Consider the following 23,125-nt stretch of genomic DNA (forward strand, 5'->3'; position numbering starts at 1 on the left):
AGAAACCATCATTAAGTGGGAAAAAGGAAGAACACTCAATAAACAAGAAAGGAAAACATTAGAATGACTCAAAAAAGATAAAACATTGTTATCCTACCTGCAGACAAAGGACGCCTTACAGTCATTTTAAAGCGGACAGACGACAATGAGAAAGCAAACACACTGCTTGCAAATACCGACACTTACCAATAGGTGGCGATTGGCCCGAAGCGATAACGAGAAAACCAAATCACAGCCTTACTCAAAAACTCCAGAAATCTGGAGAATTAAACAAGGCAGACTTCCAAAAGATGTTACCAGATGGATCCGACACACCACGACTCTACGGATTATCCAAAATTCACAAGCCACGAGCGTTCCTCTGACCCATAGTCTTGCTACCTGGAACACAAACGTACAGAATGGTGAAGGAACTACACCAAAGACTAAAAAAAAGTAGAAGAGTCATGCACCTCCATTCACTCGCCCCAACAATTTCTGAACAACATCATTGACATCAAGATAGAAGAGGATGAAATTTTAGTCTCTCACACAACAGCCCTGTTCACATCCATCAATATCCACCTGGCCAAGGAAACATTGGCGACATTATTCGAAGAACCAAAGACACATCGACTGGACAAGACCAGTTTCATCAGTAAGGACATTATGATCAAGTTAGGGGACCTATGTTTTACCCCACACTTCACCTTTAACAACAAAACCTACAGGCCAAACAATGGAACACCTGTGGGATCTTAGATATCAGGGCTTTTAGCAGAGGCAGTAATGCAGAAACTCGAACAAACAGCTCTGCTAATCATCCAACCTAAACTTTTGGTCTGCTACAGGGATGAGACTTTGGTCATCACTAAACTAAACAAATTAGAGGAAACCTGCAAGACCATCAATAATACAGTTACAGGCAAAAAAATTCACAAAGGTGGATGAAAACATTAACAGACTCCAATTCCTTGATGTCACAGTAGAGCGAGCAGCCAATGGTGAACTTTAAACCAGCGTGTAAAGGAAAACAACACATATGGAACAAATACTGAACTACGGAAGCAATCATCCCAACACCCACAAACGAAGCTGCATCAGAACTTTATTTCAATGAGCCACCACACATACCGCAGCTCAGATGAATTGTGAAGAACAGAACAAAACCACCTACACAGCATATACAAAATGAACGGGTACCCAATGATCGCATTCCGTTGATTTCTCAGCAACAGAAACAAACAAGCAGACAAAACATTCCCAAAGAACCCGAGCTGCTCTCCCCGAAACAAATAATTCTCAGAAATGACTGCCAGTCTACTCAGACCCCTTGGCAGGCCACAGACCCACCAACGTCAAATCAGCAGGTAATGTATTTGAAATACCCAATACAGACAACAAGCAAAAGAAACGCCAATTACAAAATACCTGGCGAGAACTGCAACGCACACTACATTGGACAAACAGGCGAAAGTTAACCACCAGGATAGACATGACCCACTATCACTAGTATCTTTGCATACAGATGAGGAAGGAAACCACTTTGACTGGAACAACACATCAATCCTAGGACAAGCCAAACAGAGACATGGAAGAGAATTCCTCGAAACATAGCATTCCAACCGGAACGCTATCAACAAACACATCAATTAGGACCCCATCTACCACCCTCTGAGAAAAAGAGCAGGAAATCACATCACTTCAGGTAACGACATCACCAACCCAAGGATATCTGAATACATAAATAGAAAGCGGGCCATAACGCCAGTGCTTCACAGGATGCTCAGTAATGATGTTACCCAGCATGGTGCCGAAATATCTGAAAATGAATCTTCCAGATAATCAAGCAAACCTACATCCAGAACCTCAATCTGAGCTTCAAATCTCTCCAAATTGTACTTTAGGTAATTAAATAGAATGAAGCTGTATGCAGAAAAAGGGACCGTCTTGCAAGAGTGTAGTCCCAGAAGGGCATTTAATAGCTTTACCCTGATTATTATACGTGCAAATAAGGCACATATCCAGCCACATTTGACGTGCTGTATTAAAATCGGGGTGCCACCGTGTTTTTAAAATTCGCGGTACCATTCCTTCCTTGCCAAGATGGGTACAAGTATGCAAGTCATCAATAAGCACTGGGAACAAAGAATCAGGAATACAGACTTGACCCACTGGTGTTAGCCAGAGGTATCGTGTCGAGGAGTGCAAACACCCAATCGACTTCCAAAGTCGGTGTTCAGATTCGGAGGCATCCTTCTGTCAATTTTGAATCGCAGTTAGATCTGGCCTGCCCTTGTCCCTGAAGTAGCTGCTTGAATTGAAGCCTAATTCCCGATATGTGTAACAACGAAAATGGCTGATGCAGCCACCACCTTAGCAGTTGTATCAGCACGTGAATTTCGCCATTTTACGAAGTGTCCCTCCTTTGTGTGCAGTACATTTAATACCAGCTAATGGACGAGGAAGCTGAATAGCATCGAGGAGATTCTTAACCCAAAGAGCATACTGAATGGGAGTTCCTGCAGGAATAAAGAATCCTCGTTGATGCCAGAGGCAACTAAAATCATACGCAACACTGATTGCAGACGTGGAATCGGGGTTAATGTTAGCAATTTTATCAGTGGCTAGAATACAAGGTCTGGTAGGGGCTAAAAGCTCGGCTTTCTGTGCAGGGCCAGGGGTCCGAAAGGCAGCAGATTCCTGAACAGTAGTGTATGTTGCTATAGCATCGCCTGATTGCGAGACACTGTCCGGGGAAACAGAGGAACCACCATCAACATAAAACCTGAGGTCAGGATTCTCAACTGGAAGGTATGTCAAGTCCAGGCGAGGAGAAATAACAAAATGATGTGGCGGGGGTGGAGAAGAGTTCAGGAAGATCGCCAGGATGTTGCTCAAGGAACGTCCTAGGATGTGAGTTGGAGCACTAATGAAACAAGAGGTAACGGTTCTGTAACAACGAGACCTCGTATCAGCTCAGATGAGCTCGGTGAGGTACTGGGTCTACTGAGATGTGAGGAGGAGCATTGGCAACAGGATCCAATTTATTGGAATATTCGGCCACCGGGCGATGACGGTCACCATGCTGCTGAGGGACGACACCAGTGGCACCTTCATCGATGACACGAACATCCAAATGCAAGGGTCTGCCATACAGTGAACACCCTAGCACTGGGGCTGTAGCCAAGGCATCTTTGAGGGCACAAAATGATTGTTTTGCCGAATCAGCCAGCTAACACTTAAGGGGAGCATTCCGAGAGGGATATGGAATTAGGTCTTGAGTAAAAGTTGTAATGTCTGAAGCCACTGCCTGCAAAAGCTGACCAGTCCCAAAAAGGTCCTCATCCATTTGGGTGAGGAAGGGGGTAGGGTTTGGAAAGTTGGGATAATGCATTCCTGAGTAAGGGAACGGTCAGTAGCATTGATCAAAATATCCAAAACCTTCACCTGTGATTGACCTTTATGAACCCTAGTGGGTGGCACAACACATCCCCATGAATAGAGACATATGAGGAGGTAAAGAGTGTCCTGCTAGTTATTAATCAAATCAGGGCTAGCAAATAGTATCTTTCTCAGCCTTAGTTTCTTTATGCTTTATTTCCTGTTTCCTTTTTCAACTTCTGTCTACCCATCCACAGTCAGCCTAACATGCATCTACCATCTCATCACAAATATTATTCCCCCAACTGGCCAGTTAGGTACCTTTTCATTCACTATCTACTTTATCTTCCCATTCTTCAATTAATAATTTTCGCTTTTTCGCATAATTTGTCTCCCAGATTAAGTTTACTGCCTGCACATAAAAGGCCATATCACAGGTCCCGAGATTACTGACCTCCGCAGAGGGTACGGACCAGTCATCTCACACATAGTTGCAACCTGGTTACAAAGGCACTTTCAAGGGCAAGGAACCAGCATCTACTTCAATACCTGAATCTCGAGCAACATCCCCCTCACATCTTCATCAGTTTTCTCAGATTTTAGAACCACATTTTCACAACTCCAATTTTCACAAAGTGCATGTGCAATGAGAAAACTGTATCATCTGAAATTAATGATTAGCTTAAATGTTGAATTCGTATTTGGAAATTCACTGTGGACAGAAAACGAAACTTCAGACATGATCAATTCAAACATGATAATTTTAACCATTCGTTACAACCCAATTGTTCTTTTGATGAACCTTTCCAAGCATGGCTCAATTTAAGTCAGGACAGAAAGTCCCTCAAAGGGAAATAACATTCACCAGGCACGATGTAAAGTAATAAACGGCACAGTTTACACTTTAAAATCACCATGGAATTCCAACATGCAGACGGAAATCAAAACATTCCCGGATCTCCAGTTCTAGGGGATAAGGAAAACAAATTATACATAAGACCACTTGTAATCACCAATGTACAAAGTTTGATTCATAACAAACCACTGAGTTAACACTCAGTCCAGTGACAGCAAGAACCAGAAGTCTGTCACCCCACATCCCGCTCCTTTTTCATATTCAAAGGGATTTCTAAAAATATTCTGCTGATTGTTCTATGCAATCGCAATTAAAAGTGCCATCAGGTAAAAATGACTTGTCAGTTCTCTGTGTCCATGCCACCCCTTTGTTGACAATGTCATCGTTTGGGAATCAATTCTCCATTCTATTGAAAGCTTACACTGTACACACCATCACAATCGCCCAGAACTATAAACTGGATGTCCTTTAATTCGTATATAACGATTTAACAGGTTGCCCAAATCCCAGAAAGAGTTTACTGTAGTATCCAATCTCTCACAGAGACCTCGAGCCCATATAACCATTTTCCTCATCAGGTATTTTCTCATACATAGGCCACCTCCCCAACTGCAGAGAGGGACCTTATGACTCCGTGCTTTGCTATAAACAAATATCTACCAGCCATATCTGTCGATAGGCAGGGTCTCTCTTATCGAAATGAATGTTCTCTCCCATTTGCTCTATCCTATACAAATGCTCCCACTGACTTTCCCAAGGCAACTATTCGAGATACCTATTGGAGGATTTGGCTCCTTTATTTGGCGCCATAGGCAGTTTCTTATCAGGTTGTCTAAACTACAGTTGTCTCGTGGTTGGGGGGAGTGGCTTTTCCAGATATTAGACGAGATCATTAAGTTCTCCGCTCTCGTTTGTTCCTGATTGGGCTTGTGAAGACCCGACATCAAAATGGCTAGATATTGAGGCCTCCCGGTCAAAATGTCTCCTCACCAGCCTTTTATTCTTGGATAAAATGAAGAGAGTCATGAAATATTGCCATAATCTGATTGTTATTAATAAGTTTAAGGCATGGAGGAGAATGCAGCAGAAGAAGGGTAATATGTCCAAAACATCATTTCTGACCCTGGGCAGCTCGAGGAATCTACTGTTTGGCCGATTTATTTCATATTGAAATAACGATGTCGTTTAACCAAATAATTTGTAAACATGGTCTTGTCAGCAATGACCTTTTCCACTTTTTTCAGGTCCGGGATTTTATTCAGAAAGAGACCATGCCCTTGACCAACCGCTGCGGATCTATTATGGCGAAGAGGGTACTTTATGCTGAAAGTACTCTCTTCATTAGTATGCTTTATCATATCCTGGGGAACGATCCTTCAAAAGACGATAAGCAGCTCGGCGAGGTTTGGGAGACAGAATTAGGGGTTGAGATTTCTATTTTAGCATGGGGACACATTTGTGAAAATGTGAGGAACATCTCTATTTATAGGACCCATGCCATACTGCTAAAGATTTTGCATCTGATCATTCGGCCAAATGCAATGTCTCGAAGTTTAAGGTGGGAGCATCCTCCTTTAGTCCTATGTGTAAGGTAAACATCGTTACTCTCACTCATTGTTTATGGTGTGCCACTGGCTCCATGTATATTGAAGTTCTGTGGCAGGGATCATAGAGTGGGCCTTGAAGGCTGAGGTTAAGATGGATCCCTATCTATCTGCTCCTCGGCCTACCCAATATACTCTCTTTGGATGCACATGGGGAAAAAAGTGTAATATCCTCACTTTCTGTGCTCGGAAAAATATTTTAATGTGTCGGTTTTCTGACCACCACCCCACACCCCAACCCCCCACCCCACACCCGGGTCGATTAGGTTTGCATAGACTTGTTATGGAAAGTCTCTCCCTGGACCTGTTTCACAAATATGGTGCACAGCAAAACAGAACATTTTTGTAGGATATGGCATCCTTTTCTGGACTGCTCGGATGCAGATTTATCAGTCATTTTAACAAGGGCATTCGTGTAGCCACGGCATTCTGATTCAGTGCACGAGATGTCCTTGAAGGAAAAATTCGGAATATGTTGTGTGCAATACTTAGTACTCACAGAAGTCGAGAGGTATTTTTTTTTGTGCTGAGCGGTTTTGCTTGTTTATTTATTAACCACCTGTTTTGCTTTTTTTTCTGTTTTACGCATGAGTTTATATTGTTCTAGTTGTTGTAGGTTTTCTTTTCTTCCTTTTTTTGTTGATATTTGTATATAGAGTAATGTTCGCTGGTGTTGTAATTTATTTGCTTATTACAGTTTTGAAAGAAAATAAAAGTTTCATAAAAATATATATAACACAGGACAACACAGATCGAGATTCAATTTATTGGCCTAAGGAATGACAAATGCCTAATGATAATTTCTGTCTACTATTGATATATTTTTAAGTATAAAAAGCTTGTCTTTCTCTCTGTAAAGCGCGAAACTTGATAGAGAAATTGAGAATAACTTGTATCTCTCCATGTCCCAAGTTTTAGCCAAAACTGCGGCAGTACTATTATCAATAATAAAATTGTTTTACTTTTGAGTATTGTTGATTTTTGTTTTTGCTCTCACAGGTCATGGGTGTTTCAGCTAATTTTAATCCAATTCCACAGGTTCCCCGTTTTTAGGCATCAAACTGCCTGATTGTAATGGGCTGCTACTCCAATTGGGGTCTAATCAGAAATTTTCTGTCACAGGGTGAAGAGTCAAAATCGTACCATCAAGTTCCTTTGTGCTACAAGTGCTCTGCTGGTCTCCCAACACCACTGCACAGCAGGTGATATGGGGTGAAAACACTCGAGGATTCAGAAAGGGAGAGAGGGAGGGAAACAGCTCACAGAAGCATCCAAACTGACAATACCCTCAACGCAGAGCAACACACAGACACACATAACTACACAACACAGGTGAGAAAATGGTTGGATTTGAATGAAGGTCTCTCAGTGTAGAACATATTGGAAAAATGTCATGTTCCCTCTGCAACGTGGAAATGTTTTGGCTTTGAACACTATTCTTAACATTATACACATGAAACATAATGTTTCTACATTAAAAACAATGCTTCACTTGTATCCAGACACCTTCGAGTGAACCGTTCCATAACGAGACAGGGTGAATTTCATTGCACTTTCTGCAGGTTACAATGTTTTCTGATGTTTTCTCACAAATTTTAAGTGAGAAAGAATTCAAAGATGGAAGGCATGAGATTACAATGGGCATGTTCACCTCATTTTCCTCATATCTCAGGGACAATATCGGAAGGGATCGGGCAAGACTGCTCTGTGAAAGGGATTTTTTGATGAACGAAACAAATGTGCAATGTGAGACATTAAAAATTTTGATGTGTTGCCCCCCCCCGCCCACCCCACAAAAGAATCTTCTGCCTGTGCAATTGCATGGGGAGTCCAGCAGAGTGTGGTATTGTATCATTTAAGACACAAGGTGGACAGAGACCCCAATTGGACAGAGACACAGATATACTCAGAAACATGACGTGGATACATTCTCAGCCTGAAGCAAACCCCTGGAAGAGGTTCTGTCTCTCATGGGAGACAGTGAGTATGAGAAACCATCGAGGGAGCTGGGACCAACTGGAATACTAAATATCACTCCTTCAGCCTGCCCAACTGTAAACTTGTGTTTGTTTTTGTCTGACTGTTCCTCTTCTATCCTTCATTCTCTGTCATTCTCTTTCTCTTCTTGTCTCGCTTCCCTTGTCTCTCTCTGTCCTTCGCTTTCACTCTTTCTCTCTCTCCACCTTCGTCCATCCGCAGTCTTCGTCTCTCCTCTCTCTCTCCCGCTTTCTCTCTCTTTCTCCTTCGACCTCCATTTCTTCCTCTCTTTTTCTCCGTTTCAAACCTGAAAGTGCCCAAAAAATGTTGAACCCCACTCAAAAATATTTCATTCTAAATTCTCACTCTGGTCCTAAACTTGCGACGTTCACCAAATATTTGCCTCACTAAATGTGCACCAACAAATATTTTTCTGGCCCCGATATTGCATTGAGCCCCATTCCCTGATGCAGTGGCAAGTAAGTCTGTGTGTACTGACTGGCCTGTGACTGATTGCTTCAATGCACAGCAAGATCCCAATGCCATAATTACAGAAGTTTTACGTACTAGAGCGAGTTCTTTCAGACCGTCATGCCTGCACGCCTCCCCTCATTAAATGATCCTTGTCCTTTCCAGCTCCTCAGGATTTGTCCAAATGACATCATTTAGTCTGCTTCCTGTTGAGACTGTTCCTCTACTCTGTCTCACACTCTGCCTCTTCTGCTGTCCCTTCTCTATCTGTCTCTCCTACAACAGCCCCTCCCTCTGCTCCACTCAAAAAAACCTGTAAGACACTCCGCTTCTCTCAGGCCTCTCACTTTTGACCACTCTCCTGCTCAGAAATTTAAGGGCATGGCCACTGTCTCATTGACCTCTCATCCTCTCTGCTCGCAGACTCACAGCCCCTGGGCTTTAGGACATGGTGCAGAGGCTAACTGCATTTTTGCAGACTACTATAATACACAGCAAGCTCCCAGCCTGCAGATATCCCCTGACTGCGCAATCAATGAGAAACGTACTTCATGCCCCTGCCACTCCCCTGTCTAAGTTTTACCGCCCCGATACAAGACTCACGCAAGTATTTGAATAATCTAAAATCAACCTTTATTTAATCACACATGGAGAGAGGTACAATAAACATATATAGGACGCATCTCCAAACGGTTATTCAAATTATCGTCTTTTATAACAACAGTTTGTGTGTTTCAGGTTGTGCTCGTGTGAGAGAAATGCAATGTACTTCAAAGTGTGTGTGTATGTGCGTCAGTCTATATTCGTGTGCGTGTGTGTGCGAGAGAGACAGTGTACATCAGAGTATGTGTGTGTGTGTGTGCAAGACAGTGTCCATCAGAGCGTGTCCGTTTGAGAGAGATGGTGTACATCTATCTCCGTGTTAGGGAGAAACAGTGTACGTGAGAGAGTGTGCGTGAGATCGACAGTGAAAGTCACAGGGTGTGTGCGTGTGAGTGAAACAGCGTACATCAGAGCATGTGTGTGAGAGAGCGACAGTGTATGCCTGTGTGAGTGTCTACATCAGAGAGGCCGTGTACATCGCAGTGTGCATGTGTGAGAGGGACAGTGTTGGTCATAATCTGCGTGTGAGGGGGAGAGAGAATGTACAGTTCAAGGTATGTGTGGGAGAGAGAGAGAGAGACAAACAGTGTACATCCTAGTCTGTGCGTATGTGCGAGTGTGTGTGTGTGTGAGAGAGAGAGAGTGTGTGAGAAGGGTTTGTCCCCCGTGCATGTTGCGTGTATTCAATGCAGCTCAGCTGTGCAAGCTGCAGCATCTGGATTCAGAATGCATTTACTCTCTTCTTGTCTTAACGTCTCTACTTCTCTGTTCGTCTCTACCTCTTTGATTTCCATTGCACTCCTTACTTTTCTCCATGTCCTTCCCTCTCACTGGCACCTCCTCTCCATGTCTCTCTTTCTCTGTCTGTATCTTTGTCTCTTTCTCTCTCTCTCACGCTCCCCCCGACAGTCTCTCACACTTGCACCTTCGATTACAATGATACTCACATTCAAATAATGTCCCATTTGCCATTTCTGGCAGAGAACACCAATTCACAGACGGTTAAAATGACTATACAGCCAACAATCAGGAGGACAATTTTTGTGATGCCATGTAATACAGTGTTTGAAGTCATAAAGTGCGGAAGTCTTTTTGTGATTGTACATGGGTTTTGCGGGTGGGGGGGGAACCCCCCCATGGACCAACACAAACGTGACCAACTGCTGTATGTGGACGTTTCTACGTGTTCTGAAAGATGGCAGAGAAACAGGCAGATACTCACAAAAATGACCGACAGTAAGGAAAGTTCAGAACGTCACTTAGTTTTTGTGAGCATCGTCACTTAGCATCGGAGCACGACAGGTTCAGATTGTACACATGGTTTGTCAAAAATGGCCAAGTACGTTCTGAAGAGGAGATGAATGGTTATCAAATTCAGAGCAAAAACACAGCAATTTAATATCCCGGTTTAGTCAACATGATGAAAAATGGAGTGTGAGCAGTTCTTATCAGGGACTGGAAGAGGATAGTGAGGAAAATACATCAGATTATTGAAACTCAGCACGGGAATATTAAAATTGAGCAGGCCTCATTGGAGGCCCTTGAATCTGCCCATTGTGTGACTTTTTTCCAGACTATGGGGCTCCATTCCTACTTTTCACCCCTTGACGTTTCCCCCAAAACTCTGACGTCATGTCCCAAGTCGGGTAGGGGATGTGCAGAGGTGGGGTGGGGGATGATACGGAGGTTTACGGATGACACAAACATTGACCATTTATTTCTCAGTGCTGAAAGTAGTCTCTGGTTGGACAGACATAGATAGATTAGTCAGAGAGGCAAATCAGTGGCAGGTGAAATTTAACTCTGACAAATACATGGTGATGCACTTTAGCAGAAGCCATAAGACAAGGTTGTGATCAATAAATAGTGGCACAGTACGAATGTGAGGTATACATGAAAATCGTGGGATCTTTATTATTGTTATTTTGTTGGCATTGACATTTAAGTCATGAAAAACCTGGGTATACTTTTAGACTAATTTACAGCAACTCCATAGTGCTGTATTGTGAACTTCAATATGATCGCCCAGTGATTTTGCCACTAGTTTACTAAACCCATGAACCGGATAATGTTCACAGGGCATGGGTTCGAATCACACCACGGCAGATGTTGGAATTTCAAGTTAACAAGTATCTGGAATTAAGAGTGTCATGATGACCATGACTTATCTGTCAGGGAAAAACAAAATGGGCACTATTCACGGTGGAAACTGCCATTCTTAGGTGGTCTTGCCCTCCATCTGACTCTCGACCCAGAGCATTATGGTTGACGCTTAACTGCCGTCTGGGCATTAAATGTACAGGGTCAGCGATGCACACATAATTAACACAGAAAAAAAAACAAGTTACTCTGTCAACTTTATGAAACCTCTGTTATTGTACTTGGCTGAAAAGGCTCAGAATGGTGGAGGTTGGGTGATGCAAAAGGATAGTTCGCTAATGTAAAACAAGTTCGTTTGGAGGGACTGATGTGTGATTTAACATATTTGATATTGTTGTGCTGCTCCGAGGCTCCAATCATGATTAAGATCATCTGGCCAAACGGACTGAAAATCTGCTCGGCTATTGTGACATCCATTTGACTTGATGCTCAGCATTGAGCGACTCAGTGAGTTAGAAATGAAATCAGTCCTATCAGTTACTTCGTGATCTATTAGCAAAAAATTCCAAAAAGAACATGAATCATCTGTCGTCCCTGATTTACATAATGGTGTGTGCCTCATGGTGTGTGGCATTATTGCACCTATTGTCACACAGGATGTCTGTCCAAATAGTGATGGTGATTTAGGATGCAGCGACTGATTCTTATCATATATAAATTCCAACAATTATAATGTGGCTTGCTGCAGTTGCATCAATACAGTTCATGTTCTCGCTGGTCACTTTTAGCCAATCAGAACCTTAGAAACGTTGTCACATCTTCCTTGTACTCTGAAGGATTGGAAAGCAGAGATGAGTTGGAATGAACGCTGATTGTGTTGATTTTATGGGACATTGTTCATGAATGGACTCTGTGTGGGTTGACAATGGTCATTCATGGAAATGACCACAGACAGGGCAGTTCAGTATTTTTAGCTCCTTCTGCTTGGATGATATCTTTCATGTGAGTTGAATCACTTTACTCAGGCAAGATGGTTTATTGGAGTTCAAATTTAGATGCTGAGTAAACCCAGTCTTTTGTGTCCAGTGAGGGATGGAATGTGTGTTGAGGGTTGTAGTGAGATAGTATTGAAGGGAATCATTGTTGCCAGCTAACACATGGAAGTTGACAACTTTTTGCAGTAACAATAACACCGAGTTGAACATTTCCTCCATACATTGTAAATGACTGGGCTGCAGCATGAACACTGTTGGCTGGGACATATCTCGCTCACCATTTTACATCAGGTGAGAAACGAAGTGGATCAAACACTTTGATGCAATAACTTCCCGTTTGTTTCAGTCCAAAATGGTTCACCTGAAGGAAACTGTTATTGCTGGAATGTTGGGTGGCAAGATATTAAATTAATTTCATTTGGCATCCGGTAAGACTTTGGAAGATTCGGAGAGGACGTGTTCCTACCATACCTACAGAGGTTTATGCAATACAAAAGATGAAGCCTGCTCTGGCACGATCATTCTCTGACGGCTCTCTTCCTTTTTTTTATTCTTCTCTTGATGTTCAGTCTTTGCATCTCATAATGATCCGACTAACTGATTTCGCGTGCTGTCTGAATGCTGATCCAGTCCTATGTAGAACGGATACATTTACCCCTTGACTTACTGGAGACTGGAAGTGGCCAGTACGAGTTAGAGTTGTGTGAAATCAATGCACACAGTTAACATTTCCAGACTAATTCTATGTTGTAATTCTTTAAATAAGATAAAAGTAAACTTAATCTCTACCTCACAGGCCCCCTGCTTTACCCAGTGATTGACTGGGATGTCACGTACTGTTGATCCAGATCTTCAGAAATCACTCTGAGTCGAGGAATTCCTGAAAGTGGAATTGTACTGAATAGGAATCATAAACCTCAGACTGGACTATTTTATTGCTGTGGCTTCATGCTGCTTGGAGAATATATCATTAGAAAGTTCTACTGAGGGTGGGAAACTGCTCAAATGGAACTTTTGACCGATTATTCTTGCTTTCCTGCATGTTCTGTAAAGGCAGCATTGTAGTGCGTGTGGGGCAACTGCAGGAGATTAAGCGTGACTCCAATTGCTATTTCATTGGGAATATTTTGAACAATTTTTAACACCATTTCTCCCATTCACTTTTATTCTCTTTATTAATGTTCTGACTGTCAGACACATCTTCAATGCTATTGAGGTGCGTAAGGGACTGAGAGGTCAGCGGAAAATAGACAATGATCCAGATATGGAGAGCAGACAAAATTCCTTGGTTTTACTCTTTGCCATATGTGCCAGCTTCATACTTCTCTGGTTGGTTTTTGTCTTAAGTTTTTTTTAATGTTGCTTATTCCTTGAATTCTGGTGCTGCTTCTCTCTTTCAACAAGTTGGATATATGCTGCGGGACTTAAATTGCTGCACAAACGCATTAATTTCTCTGAAAAAACAGAGAAATTTCAGAGACCAGTTGAAGCACACCGTGAAATATCCAGTAATGAAAATAATTCAGTTGATGGACTCGAAACGTTAACTTTGTTTGTGTGTATACATTGTTAGCTGATCAAGTGTACTTTATGCACATGGAAAACTGGTTAATAGTAAGAGTTTTAGAAAATGAAGTTGGGCTGAATAAATTACAGCTATCAAACACATTTTTCAACAGAATTATGAATTTCATAAGGAGCTGAGAAATACACTTTAATTCAAGGTGCAGTCGACAGCGAAGAAGGCGCGCTCAGAGCATAACTGGATCTTGATCAGGTGGGCCAATGGGCCCAGACGTGACAGATGGGGCTTAATTTAGATGATTGTGAAGTGCTGCACTTTGGAAAGGGAAATCAGCACCTGAATTAAACAATTAATTGTACGCTCATGGGGAGCGTTACTGACCAAACATACATTCGGTTGCAATTGCATAGTTTCTTGAAAGTGGACTCGCAGATAAAGAGGATAGCAAAGAAGGCGTTTGGTATGATTTCTTTTATTGGTCAGTGCATAACGTATACAGTTTGGGAGATCATGTTACAGTTGTACAGGACATTGGTAAAGCCACTTTTGGATTACAGCATGCAGTTCTGTTCTCCATGCTATAGGAAGGAAGTTCTGAATAATTATAAGGTAAAAAACATGATTTTTAAGTATGTTGCCATGTTTGGAGAGATTGAGCTGGAAGGAGAGGCTGAATTGGGTGGGGCTTTTTTTCCCCTGGATTCTCAGAAGCTGCTGTGTACCCTTATAGAGGTCTACAAAAACATGAGGGGCATGGGTGTGGTGAAGAGACAAGGTCTTTTCCTGGTGTGGGGAGTCAAAATCAAGAGGACATAAGTTTAAAGTGAGGGAGAAAAGACAAAAAACATAGTTACTGAAGGGGCAGCAGTTTGAAGCAGAAGATGTGTTTGGAATGAGCTGCCTGAGAAAGTGGTCGAAGAAGGTATAACTATAATGATTAAAAAGTATTTCGATGTGTATATGAGTACCAAGGCTTGAGAGGGTTTGGGATCAAATGCTGGCACATGGGCTTAGACTAGTTCAGGATATGTGATTAGCGTGGATAAGTTTGATTGAAGGTTTGTTTCCACAGTACATCTCTGACTGTATGTTCATGTAGTTATAATTCAACATCTCTTTTCCTCAAACTGGTTCGAATTTCCCACAGGAGTAAACTGCTCAAGATATGAAGGTGTCAACAATCGCCGTTGAACATGTATTCCCCGTTTATCTCATTTGCTAGGTAGAGGATACACAGCTGGTTACATCGATGTTTCGCTGACTGGCAATCTCATAAATCTCTCAGTGAACACTACATGTTAACGATCATATTAAGCTGAATATACTTCAGAGGGAAAAGGACCAAACAAAAATAATGAACTGTTCCAGCTTATGTATTTGCATCAGAATGAAGGAAGGTGGAAATGCAAGAGTTAAGCCAGGAGTGTGGGGAATTGCAAAATGTTCAGAATGTCTGTCAGCCGATCTCTGAACATTTGTTTCTATCTGTGTGTGTGTGTATGTCAATGTGTATGTGTGAATAGCTCTGCCTTCAATGGGACACAATTTGAATGAATTTTCAATGATTGAACAAAAATCTCCAATTCTGCCTCTTTGCCTGTGTCTCTTGTGTTGAGAGCAATGCAGTGTCAGCCTCCATCGGACTCCCCATTCACTGTACAATCACTTTTCTTTCGGAGAAATCATCAAATCCTCTGAATATGTGACCTTGCTCTCGGGTATTACAAAGTGACAGGGTCATATAAGTGTCCAGCTTGGAAACAGTCCCTTCCATCCAACTCGTCAATGCTGACCAGATTCCGAAACTAATCTAGGCCCATTTGCCAGCACTCGACGCATATCACTCAAATCCTTCCTCTTCAGATACACAAGCAGATTCAGTTTAAATGCTGAAATTGTACCGGCCTCCACTACTTCCTCTGGCAGGTCATTCCATCAACTCAACACCCTTTTCGTGAAAACGTTGCCCCTTGGATCCCTTTTAAATCTTCGCCACTCAGCATCACAATATGCACTCGAGTTCTGTTCTCACTCACCCCGGGGATTAGACCTTGTCTATGTACCCTATCAATGCTCCTCTGTAGGGTCACCCTTCAACCTCTGACATTCCAGGAAAAATAGTCCCAGTTGATTCAGCTTCTCTCTGTAGCTTAAACCCTCCAACCTTGACAGCATCGTTGTAAATGTTTTCCGAGCCCTTTCATTTTTCACAACATTTTTCCAAGTGGAGAGAGACCAGCATTGCACACAACATCGCAAAAGTGTCATAATCTCTGTCCAGTGCCAGGTTATGTTTCAACGAGTTTTTTTGGAAGCACTGGCTTTAGGAGCGCTGCTCCATCATCAGGTAATTGTGGAGTATAAGATCATAAGATACAGCATTTAAAGCCTTACGGTCTGAGGATCATGTACTCCACAACGACCTGATGAGGAAGCAGCGCTCGGAAAGCTACTGCTTCCAAGTAAACCTGTTGGAGTATAACCTGGTGCTGAGTGTTTTATTTTTACTTTTGCACCCCAGTCCAAACCTGGTACCTCCAAATAATGTCCTATCCAGCCGCAACATGACCTTTCAACTCCTATACTCCATGCTCTGACTTACAAAGGAAAGCATGCCCAAGGACAACTTCACTATCCCATTTATCTCCGACTCCAACCATCAAGGAACTATGAACCTGCATTCCAAAGTCACTTTGTTCAGCAACACTGCCCTGAATCTTATTATTATGTCATGCAAGGTAGTTAATGAATACAACATCTCAGTGAGCAGTCGATGATCTAGGGGATAGATGTTAACTAATTTCATCTTGTCAGGGTCAGTGTCTATGGTTATGTTCTATGTGGAACCAAATGTTACATTTCTGGGTTCGGCCTATTTATCTGCATGAGATTTTGTTGGAATTCGTCTTCATGCTGAAGCTTCTTCGTTGCTGTACAAACAGCACAATTTCTGTTGCGACACAGACAAAATTATATCGCATCTGGAGAACATGCTCAAATATCTCTTTACCCAAATGAATCAATCACTTAAATACAAAAAATATTCAATCAATCCAAAATATTCTCATTTCAATTCAGATTTTTATTCCTGAAGCAGCTTGTTGCAACGGTAACAGGCCGAGGGTAGTGCTGGCATCTCCAACCTGATCGCACATTAAATGGTTCTTTCCATGCAAGGGACACTGAGAAGATTTCAGGGAGACGTGAACAAGGGATAACAATAACACGCATCGTTTTGAGACAGCGTTTCAATTACTTTTTCATACAAACATGTTGTAAATAATTAAAAGCAAAATGTCCATTAAAACATGCCAAGCAGCAGAACTAAATAATTGTGTTGTGCATTTACTTGAGAGGTCAGAGTTTTAGCCACAGGTTCCCGTGATTGAGGAATCCCGGTCTCACATTGTGCTGCTTTGGCATAATATCCCAGCGCGGACAGACACAGTCTGGAATACCAAAACAGAAATTTCTGGAAAAGCTCAGCCGGTCGGGCAGTATCTCTGGAGAGAATTCAGAGCGAGCATGTCAGGTTAACAGCGAACAATGTCATTTCAGTGACCAACTTTCACTTTCTCTGAAACCTTCTTCCAGCACCACACGCCTTCCTATCTCTGCAAACTCCTGCAGCTCTTAAGCCCATCTTTATATCTGAAAATCACTTCAGACCCGACACCACTCCTTATCTCAATGACCTCTACCAGTCCATAGACTCATCCCGATGTCTATACCATCCTCCAACTCATGCAACCCTCTCTATCTCTTTAACATCCTCCAGTCCATACAGCCCTGCCTATCTCTGCAATCACCTCCAGCCTCTGCTCCACTCACTTTCTCTGTCAACTCCTCCAGTCACTACGTCGCTCTCTACCTCTGTAACATCCTCCAGTCCCTAAACGTCTTCCTGTCTGTCTAACCTCCTCCAGTGACTGCAACTTTCGCTATCTGTATAGCTTCCTCCAGGTCCTGCACCTCACACGACACACTTCTTATGTCTGTAAACTCCTCCAGCCCCTGCATCCCTCCCTACCTCTGTAACCTCCTCCAGCCCATACACCATAAGCTCTCTCTGCAACCTTCCAATGGGTATTTGGAAGGGGTTTCACGTCTACAAATTTTAGACATCAATGCCACACAAAGTGATTTTTGTTTAATTGAGAAATCGCACAATATAACAGTCTCCTGAAGGCAAGGGCCCATCACAGAGAACATATTTCCCACTGCATCGGGGTTAAATCGGAATTTCTCTTAAACCAATGAATAGGCTGCTTCAATCCAGGTCCGTTGACAGAAGCAAGATGATTAACACCTGAGAGTAAGTCGTCATCGGCGAGTAAATGATGAGATACCAGACATAATTCATTCAGAATCTGAGAGTAAACGTGGATTCTGCAGATAACGATGGTGATTTGACAGAATATCTCACTTTCTTACCAGAGTCTCATTTTGATTGCTGTCAGATGACGGTTTGTGAGGATCATGTCATTTACGCCCCTCTTTTTGTTTCTTCTCTTCTCCCATTTCGCCTCAAATCAGTCTTTCCACCTGGTGGTCCTTATTGTCACTGTGTCATCTAAGTCTCTCTGCCCTCCAACCTATCAGAGACTTTCCCTTCTGCTCTTTGTTCCATGTTCTACTGGAGATACAAGGAGCAACGCAGGCAGTTCCTTCTCATACACAGTAGATACATTGTCACTCACAGAGATAGAGAGAACAAAACCGTCATCAATCCGACAGGCTCAGAAAGAGAGAGTGTTTGGTCCTATTCCAATCCCAAGTTCTGGGGATATTTTAATATTTACACGAAAACAGCGGTGGGCAAGTTGTTCAGGGAATCCTGAGGGACAGGATGTCCGTGTATTTGGAAAGGCAAGGACTGATTCAGGAAAGTCCATATGGCTTTGTGCGTGGGAAGTCATGTCTCACAAAATTGATTGAGTTTTTTGAAGAAGTAAAAAAGAAGAATGATGAGGGCAGAACAGTAGATGTAATCTTTGTGGACTTCAGTATGGCGTTCTATAAGTTTTCCCATGGGAGACTGATTAACAAGGTTAGATCGCATGGAATACAGGGAGAACCAGCCATTTAGATAGAGAACTGGCTCATGGATAGAAGACAGGTGGTGGAGGGCTGTTTTTCAGACTGGAGACCTTTAACCAGTGGAGTGCCACAACAATCGCTGCTGGGTCCTCTACTTTTTGTCATTAAAATAAATGATTTGTATGCGAGCATAGGAGGTGCAGTTAGTAAGTTCGCAGATGACAACAAAATTGGAGGTGTAGTGGTCAGCGAAGAGGGTTACCTCAGAATACAACAGGATCTGGACCAGATGGGCCAATGGTCTGAAAAGTGGAAGATGGAGTTTAATTCAGATAAGTGCAAGGTGCTGCATTTTGGGAAAGCATATCTCAGCAGGACTTATACACTTAATGGCAACGTCCAAGGGAGTGTTGGTGAATAAAGAGACCTTGGAGTGAAGGTTCTAGCTCCTTGAAAGTGGAGTCGCAGGGTGATAGGATAGTGAAGGCGGCGTTTGTTATGCTTTCCTTTCTTGGTCACAGTATTGACTACAAGAGGTGGGAAGTCATGTTTCGGCTGTACAGGACATTGGTTAGACCACTGTTGGAATATTGCGTGCAATTCTGGTCTCCTTCCCATCGGAAAGACGTTGTGAAACTTGAAAGGGTTCAAATAAATTTACAGTGATGTTGCGAGGGTTGGAAAATCTGAGGTACAGGAGAGGCTGAATAGGCTGGGGCTGTGTTCCCTAGATCGTCGGAGGCTGAGGCGTAACCTAAAAGAAGTTTACAAAATTATGAGGGGCATGGATAGGATGACTATGCAAAGTCTTTTCCCTGGGCTCGGGGAGTCCAGAGCTGGAGGGCATAGTTTGAGGGTGAGAGGGGAAAGATATAAAAGAGACCTAAGGGGCATCATTTTCACGCAGAGGGTAGTACGTGTATGGAATGAGCTGGCAGAGGCTGTGGTGGAGACTGATACATTTGCAACATTTAAGAGTCATTTGGATGGGTATATGAAGAGGAAGGGCTTGGAGGGATACGGTCCAGGTGCTGGAAGGTGGGATTAGATTGGTTTGGGATATCTGATCAGCATGGACGGTTGGATCGAAGGGTCTGTTTCAATGTTGTAGATCTCTCTGACTCTATGACTCTATATAGAGTTTGAAAGTGGTGTAATCCAGGTGCTGGGAACGTGAAACACTCTCTTGTACGTGTGTAACAGTATATGCATGTGTGAATGACTGAATGTGGTGTGGCAGGGCATGTGTGTGTACACATTTGAGAGGGCGAGTGAATGAGAATGAGGGACTCACTGAATAAGTTCTAATTTATTTATAACTGAGCGGTTTTAACCAGCTACATCAGAAGTAGCAATGTTAGGATCTGGTCTGCCTTCTTTATATATTTTGAGGTGCTCTTGTGTGATCCATAAAAGATTTGGTGTTCTTCTGGGATTTGTTGTATGTTTATGATTTGGGGTTGCATTTGCTGGACTCACAGGCACCGAGTTGTGGGTGTTAGTTTCGCATGGATTAAATAGTGTGTGGGAAAACAATGGCTTATTCAATCACGAACTGTTTTATGGGAGTGGAAGAAGTTGCCTTTAGGTGATTTACAAAAGTTGAACACAGAAAAACTGCTGGAATTAGCAGTCATTTGAAATTGTACCTATCTCCTTCCATGAGGAAAGGAGAGATCATTAGAGTAATAGCTCAGCACTTATATTTGCTGGAATTGTCATCAGACCTTTTAGAGGTTACTACAGTTCAACTAAAACTCAGTAGCTTTATTTAGCAGGAAAAGAAAATAAAAAGGACAAAAATAATGACACTGTTGTAATTACGATTAAAAACTGAGAAAAGACTAAAAGAACGAATTGATATTACAGAACAAAAAGAAAAGGAGTGAGAAAGAGAGAAAGAAGAGAGAGCAAGAGAGAGAAAGATAGAGGGAGAAGAAAAGAAGGAAGAGCGTGAGTTGGAACTTCAGGAATTGACAGATCGAAATCAGGCTTAATGGAGGGAGATGCAGGCTGAAGGCAAGCTTCGTCAGGAAGCGAGTGAGGATGTGCAACAGATAGTTACTATAGAACCGGTGAAATTCTGTTTGAACGCTTTGCCGAAATTTGATGGAAAGATGTGGAAGTGCTTTACATAACATTGGTGTATGTGAGACGGTGAATAAAGACATTTTCGGTGCATATGAGCTCTTGACAGAAGCCTACAGATAACGATTCAGGAATCGAAGGAGGGGCCCTGGTCAAACCGGCATTGAATTTGAAAGGACCAAGCAAAGCAATTTTAAACGGCGGATGAGATCATTAAAAATCGATGACATTCTTAGAGAAACGATTATTTCAGACGAGTTCATAAATTAACTTGCTGAAGTAATCAGAACTCATGTGGAAGGACAGAGAGTTAAAATGGCAAAATTAACTGTTGAAATGCATCATACTTATGAGCTAGTTCATAAATCAAACTTTGGCTTCCAAAATCTGTTTCAAACCGTGAGGATTAGAAATTGGGGAAAAGAGAAATCCTCACGTGGAAAGGAAAAAGTAGACCTCGGTTAAGACCATTCAGATAACGTAGCAGAAGATGAAAGTGAAACCCTTGAAGGAGAAAGATAAGTTAATAAGCTTCGGTTTTATCTCTGAAATAAAGTAGGCCACATGAAATCACACTGTTGATGGTTTGCGAAAGGCACTGGAAGCGATATGCAGGAAAATAGGAGAAGTCAGTGAATTTTGTGGAACATCATCGGATGCTAGAAATCTGCACCAGAATGAACAATATGTTTGGATGTTGGTTAAGGAGGAAATGCCAGATCTTCTTGAAAGGTATCCCTGCAAAAATAAAGTTAATTCACTTAAGCCAGGTGCAGCAGGTAAAGAGGTTTAAATTTTAAGATTTACAGTGTCCTCCATCAAGGATGAGGAAATGTATCGTTGAACGAATATTACAGAAAATATGTGAGTAATAGGCATCCACGGTGAGATGAAAAGTGCTCAATTATGTCAAGTGTGGTTGCATTGTCCAGTTTAGAGTGCAGAGGTTGTTGCAGAAGTATTGGGCAAAGTGTCACCTCCAGCAATATCATTTGACCTTACTAATACGATAGCTCATTCACAGGTGAGATTGCTGTCAACTGTGTTTGAAAAGCCAGGAGAAACTCAGGAAACGAAGCTAATGCAGGACACATATCCTGGAATTTCTCCGGACTGTGTGGTAACGAGGTCACAAAGTCACGAGTTGAAACAAGAGGGATGACAGAGTACGGATATGAAAGTTGAAATTAAATTAGCAGAGACTTATTTGATCAACTGGTTGACGCAAAACAGGGGCAGTTCGATGACAAAGCAGACATCCTCTTTTCATAGAAATTAGCTTAATTACAGCAGAATGATGAGAACCCAGAGAAATTGTATCAAAAAGCCAATGGAAGAAAAATCTAAATGTATTTAAATCTAAATCGATGTACATGGAATAGTGTATGTTAGATTAGCTTCAGATTGGTATGACAGGTCGGCGCAAAATAGAGGGCGAAGGGCCTGTACTGCGCTGCAATCTTCTATGTTCTGTGTGTTCTATGCATCCAGGTGTACGACGATATTAAAAAATAATATTTCTATGAGGAGAGGGAGAACATCACGTATCCAAGCAGATAAGAAATGGACACATATTCATAGAACATAGAACATAGAACAATACAGCACAGAACAGGCCCTTCGGCCCACGATGTTGTGCCGAACTTCTATCCTAGATTAAGCACCCATCCATGTACCTATCCAAATGCCGCTTAAAGGTCGCCAATGAATCTGACTCTACCACTCCCACGGGCAGCGCATTCCATGCCCCCACCACTCTCTGGGTAAAGAACCCACCCCTGACATCTCCCCTATACCTTCCACCCTTCACCTTAAATTTATGTCCCCTTGTAACACTCTGTTGGACCCGGGGAAAAAGTTTCTGACTGTCTACTCTATCTATTCCTCTGATCATCTTATAAACCTCTATCAAGTCACCCCTCATCCTTCGCCGTTCCAACGAGAAAAGGCCGAGAACTCTCAACCTATCCTCGTACGACCTACTCTCCATTCCAGGCAACATCCTGGTAAATCTTCTCTGCACCCTCTCCAAAGCTTCCACATCTTTCCTAAAGTGAGGCGACCAGAACTGCACACAGTACTCCAAATGTGGCCTAACCAAAGTCCTGTACAGCTGCAACATCACCTCACGACTCTTGAATTCAATCCCTCTGCTAATGAACGATAATACTCCATAGGCCTTCTTACAAACTCTATCCACCTGAGTGGCAACCTTCAAAGATCTATGTACATAGACCCCAAGATCCCTCTGTTCCTCCACCTGACCAAGAACCCTACCATTAACCCTGTATTCCGCATTCTTATTTGTTCTTCCAAAATGGACAACCTCACACTTGGCAGGGTTGAACTCCATCTGCCACTCCTCAGCCCAGCTCTGCATCATAACTAACTCCCTCTGCAGCCGACAACAGCCCTCCTCACTGTCCACAACTCCACCTATCTTTGTATCATCTGCAAATTTACTGACCCACCCTTCGACTCCCTCCTCTAAGTCATTAATAAA

The sequence above is a fragment of the Chiloscyllium punctatum genome, chromosome 47, assembly GCF_047496795.1.
Source record: "Chiloscyllium punctatum isolate Juve2018m chromosome 47, sChiPun1.3, whole genome shotgun sequence".
Taxonomy (NCBI): domain Eukaryota; kingdom Metazoa; phylum Chordata; class Chondrichthyes; order Orectolobiformes; family Hemiscylliidae; genus Chiloscyllium; species Chiloscyllium punctatum.